We start from the raw sequence: 6,000 nt of genomic DNA on the forward strand, positions 1-6,000 counted from the left end.
TGACTGAAGCTGACAGATGGAGACTGTGGGATCCAGACAGAGCACCAGAGCACAGGCTCCATCTAAAGGGGACTGCCACTACTCAACTCCAACTGACTGACCCTCCATGGGAATTCATGCCCGGGTAACCAATCTGCAAATTTTTAAGTGAAGCCAGAAATTGCTATTTTATATAAAATCCCTATTTAGATTGTTTAAAAAACCAGTGAGTGAGAAAACAAAACAAAAGCAAACAAACAAAAAAGAAACACGACTGTAGGTCAGATTTAACCTATAAACTGGTAGTTCAGGGCTTCTGGCCTAGATCTTCGGTCTAGTCAGTTGTCATGTAACGACATTTAAAAGCTCACATCCTCCATAAAGTTTTTATACAATGGAAGAAAATATATGAGTAGCGTATGTGGCTGGACACATGCTTGTGTACAATGCATTGTATACATAAAACTACAAAGAATCGTTCATCCTTCTTGTTTCTAGAAACTTTTAATGAGAGTGAATCATTTCATCTTTACTTTGTGAGATAATTATGCTATAAAGAGCTGCACTATTTGCTTTAGGCTGTCCTGCAGAAGAAACCCTTCTATAGGAGAAAAAGCCACGTAGAAGCTATGTGACCATGAATGAAATTGTTTAACCTCTCTGAGCCTCAATTTTCTCTTATGCTAATACTAGTGTTTCACAGTTGTCATGGAAATCAAGTGAGATATGATTTTATAAAGCTCTTGACATGTATTAGGTGCTCAATGTATGTCAGGCTTCATATCTGCTAGTTAGAATTGAATCCAACACAATATAGTATGTTTGAAACATACAGTATTTTTCAAAATAACGGGTCATTAAAAACAGCAAATAAAGTTAGACTGAATTTCCAAACATCAAAAGTGATCATTGAAAGTTGTTTTTGCATATGGGTTCATAAAACCACAATATCGTTGTTAATTGCTATGTCTTTTCTAACTTTTCCTTACTGTTATAAAGCATCAAATGAGATAAATAACTCTTAGTCATAAAAAATGAGGATCAAGCATTAAGCAGCTTTTTATAGGCATGCAATTATAATGTTACCCCAACAATCTCTAATAAACACCTGGCAAGATTGCTAAAACTTTTAACACAACAGAATATATCACAGAAGATTCTTTCATTCCATTCAGGCTCTGTGGTGCTTGAATGAGTCACCGAGGGAACAGAACAAAGAGCGTGGGTTAAAGATCAGTTCAAGCAAATAATATCTATTATTCTCCTCTGAGTGAAATCTGGGCTGAAGTAATCTTATAATAAGTGATATACACTTTCTAATCAAAGAAACAGGGAACACTTTGGTTCAAAAGAGTTATTGATAATGATAAGGATGCATATCGGAATCAAAGTGCGGGAAAGCACAAAGCAACCAGCTTTTTAATGTATTATTTACAGTGGGATTTTCACTCTGGTTTGGAGAAGTGTCTTAGCAACAGCTTCTTGAACCTCATACTCATTATCTCTAATGTCTTCCTGTGGGTAAGACAGTTTAAATGGCTAATGGGAATATTTGCATACCACTTTGAAAATATAGTGCTCTCACCCTCCTTCCCCATTTCTCTGTCTTTCCTAGTGAAGCTAATTAACACTTAAAAGGTCCTCCAACATTTAAGGAGCATGCACAGAAAAGTCTCGCTAATACTGAGTTCACAATGGAGGACAACCTTCTATGTCCTGTAAGTATTTTTGTAGTCAGAACAGAGGCAACACCAGCATTTCCATATTAGAGGAATTTAGGGCTGGAATCTTCAGTCAGTTAGGAAGCAGTGCATGGGGGACTGTGAAGCTGAGCTTACTTAGCAAGGAGTTTTGTGCTTGTGTGTGTGTGTGAAATAAATTTGAGAAAACCATTCATATCAAATAACTGTGGGGGGGTGGGTGGGTCTGGAGCTGAGTGAGATTATGGGAGCGTTAAAACCCCTCAGCCCTATCCTAAACTACCCTTTGGAGATGCCTGAAAATTGTAGTCTCATGATTGGGATCTCAAATAGATTAACCTTTTACAAAGTACTGATCCATAATGAAGACTTTATACTAAAGCTCCGAAGTTTCTATTCTGTTTTTTAGGGGTAGGCTAGATTAGCGTGGTGACCTTTATTTAGGGATGTGCCAATAAGGGAGTTAACTCTTACATTTTATATGTTAATGATGGGAACAGTAGTACAATAAATCCCAGAAAGGGGATTGTTCAAAAGTCATTAAAATAATTTTATTGGGTCATATGTATTTTTAATGCTTTAATAATAGCTTTGGTGAGACTGACAGGTACTACACAATATTTTTTATTCCTTAAGAAGAAAACCCAGATTTCATTTGGTGTGGCAAGATGCCCAGATAAAAGTTTGCATTTCTACCTCCCTTGCAGCTAGATGTGGCCGTGTGATTAAGTTCTGGCCAATGAGATGGGAAAGTTGTTGGGTGAGTCTTCTTGAAAGGCTCCTTAAAACAAGGCTAGATAGCTTCTGAGGACCCTTTTTTATTTCCCACTTCCTCCTGTTTCCTATTAGAATGACAACGAGATGTGATGGCTGGAGTTCCAGCTGCTGTCTTGGACCTGAGGCAAACTTGATCACAAACGCCGCAAATTATGATAGCGAAAAAGAAAGACAGAAAGGACCTGGGTCTGCCTCCCATATCAGACCTGGCATGCCTACCTCCGCACTTCCTTTATAGTCAAGAAAAATGACTTCCATCCTATTTAAACCACTATTATGTCCAGTCTCTGTTACTGGCAGCCAAATATATTTCATAAATGAGACATTTTGCTTCACCAAAACAATTATGTGTAAGTATGCCTCATTCTACAGTTCTTTAGTTCACAGAGAGAGAACTTGGATAGCAGGTTTATAAAATGAGAGATGTTCTTTGTCCAAATCCATTTGGTTCCTGAATTTTGGATAGCAATTAGTGAGAATTTGGACAGCAAGGACACATATAGTTTTCAAGGTTAATTCCAGCTAGTTGATATTCTACATTCCGTGTGTGACAAGATAGACAGTGGCAAAGTTTTCCTATAACTTTGCCAAATAAGAGAAGCAAATCAGCCTAGACCTGAAAATATTTCTTTGTACCAAAGCAGCTACATATGCATTCATTATCAGATCTAGAAATATTGTAGATCTTTCAAAATATATGAATAGTTCTCTATTCTTTAAAAAACATTTTTAAACTTTAATGAGATTCACTTCTATAGTAATTGAAACATTTTAAGAGACATATATTTTTCAAATTTCAATATTTTCTTAAATATTGACCCAACCCAATGTTATGTAGAAGTTCAAAAAGTCTTCACCATCTTAAAAAATCTGTTTGGGAGTCCACTTGCTGACCAGCTTTGCCAAGTAGTATGGTGAGCAGACATCAATATTCCTTCTCTGAATTTATGATGTGATTTTACAGTCCTGGTTCGTACCTCATTCTTTGTTACTACAGCCTTAGACTGGACAATGTTTTATCTGTTCTCTCTTAAAGGAGTTCTCAGAGACAGCTCCTAAAAGAGAAAACTCTTGGGAACAATTTCTCTCTTGTGTTTCATGTCAGTCGTGTTTGACCTCTTGTCAATGGAAAATCAAGGTTGTTGGAGAATTGAGTGGAATGAGACCAAGGAATCCTCATGATCATGGCAACTTGTCCCAGCTTTTCTTTCTCTTTACTCACTACAGTGCAGCACGTTTTAATACAAGTAACATGCAGCTTGGATTTACTACAGTGAGAGGAAAGTGAAGGGTACATTGATATACCAGTGAGAGAAACAGCAAATTCTTACTTTTGTGCTTTTCAATTATTACATTGGCCAAGGTTTCACAAGGTAACCAGATTTTTGCATGTACTTCTCATTTCTACCTCCCAGTCCATCACCAGCCCTTGCACTTGGCAATTCTGATGAATCTTATTAAACCAGTTGACTTTGATCCTGGGACTAGGCGGGGCTCTCTTACTAAGACTGAGTCTGCCACGCTGGTTCCCAGGTCCAGTTCCATGTGGTCTCGCTATAGAACTGTTCTGCTTAGTCCCCTGCCTCACTGACTCAGTGGGTCCCCCCCAGTTGCCTTCATAGTGACCCTCTTACCAGCCTTCCTGATGATGCCAGGTGCCGTGTTTCATTCAGGTTTTTGAACTGGTTTCCCTTCTCACCTCTCACATCCTGAACTCTTTCTGTTTTTTCTTTCTCTGGAATAAATCACAGCTTATTCCTTCACACCTAGCCCTTTGCCATGGCCAGCCCACGTGGGTCTCATCAGTCCATTTCTCTTTCAGAGTTCATTACACTCCCTCTCAAAGAAGCCCATTTCAAGTCCCTTACCATCGGCTATTGTTTCTTCCTGAACCATTCTTTCACAGACCAATAGCACGGGTCCAGCTAAATCACAGTTCACTTACCCTGGTTCTAGATGTGATAACCTCCAATTCACTTTAACTTTGATTCTGTTTGTTTTTAAAGATTGTTCTTCCTCCCTGTCTCCCTATGTCCCTTTCTTCCTTCCTCCCACAACCATGGTCAGTGCCCTGGTATTTTCCGTGTGACTATTCTAGCTCACTAACAGTGAAGTGGAACACAGGGGCGAGATCCCCGGTGGATTCTCAGATGTATTCTTATTTTCTTACTGTTGCAGCACATCTTAGATGTTTATAGTTTATAGTAGAGCTGGAATAAGTGTTCAAAAGGATACAGATCTTTCCGTTCTACAGCTCAGGTCTGGAATAGAAATACATTTGAGATCATGAGTAATGTTCATAAGAAAAATACAGCTCAAAGTGAGGTAAATTGCACTTTTAAGAATTTAAAGTCTGAATGTGTGTACGGGAGGCTATATTTTCCAATGAGAAAAGCTCTGGGTTCTAACTCCCTGGCTGTTTGGCTGTGTGACGTTGAACGTGAGATGGTAAAAGGGAGAAAGGAGGGATGATGGCAGCAGAGTCATCTTCAAGCATCAATATTAGCCCGGAATTGTTTTTGATATTTCTTTATCTTTGCTGGGTTGTTTCTTTCTATTGTTCTCACTGCCATCCTTCTAACATTATACTACTTTTGTGATTTTTTTCCCTGGCTTCTCTGGATGGTGTTGCACCCAGGCCTGTGGTGCTGGGCCCTTGGCTCTGGACTTCACCTTTCCTTCCTCCTACCACAGCTAACTTGTCCAGGGTCTCACTGCTTCAGAATACTTGCCAGGTAACTGGAAGCCAATCTGGTAAACTAATTCACAGCAAGGTGCTCATTCACGGACTCATCAAACATTTAGCGAGCACCCCAGCTCCTGTGCCAGGTGTGAATGACTGACCAAGGCTGCTTGGCTGCGTGGTCTCTTATCCATGGACCATGTGGCAACCTTGGGCTTTAGAGTCAGACAGTCCTGGGTTTGAATCTCAACCTGTCACTTGCTAGATATCATCCTAGAAAAATTTACTTAGCCCTTCTGGAAGTCTCAGTTTCCTCGTCTGTAAAATGAGGGCGATGATAACTCCTTGCAGGAGTTTTTGGGTTTTAAGGACAATTATATACAGTGCTTAACTCATGGTGGATGTTAAATAAATAGTGACTATTATGGTATTGTTGGTTACTTTTTAGTATATCATTTATAGGGACCTTTAATGCTTTAACTTTGGATGTAAATTGCCAGTGCAATAACAATTAATAAGCATTTTAAGTCTTGTGATGGGTTGTGAGAGACATTCAGGGAGTCAGGGAAGTCTTTCCCTGCCTCTCACCCACACCAGTTGTCTCAGTTCTGACGATAGAATACCCAAGTATCAGCTGTCTGAGGAACCGAAGCAGAGCAGAAGACACAGGAGAGGTATTATAAGGATACACAGAGGTACGTTTTCAAATGAGGCAGACCCGCTATAAAATGCCAGGAAACAGCAACAGCAGACCATGAAGTGAAAAGTAGGTCGCTTGTTTGGAGTCAAGGTGTCATACAAGGTGAAGAGCCCGAAGCCATAAACAGTAACAGGCTGTGAACCTTGCTACAACAGCCATAA

Source organism: Equus caballus, chromosome 6 (assembly GCF_041296265.1).
Source record: "Equus caballus isolate H_3958 breed thoroughbred chromosome 6, TB-T2T, whole genome shotgun sequence".
NCBI classification, from domain to species: Eukaryota; Metazoa; Chordata; class Mammalia; order Perissodactyla; family Equidae; genus Equus; species Equus caballus.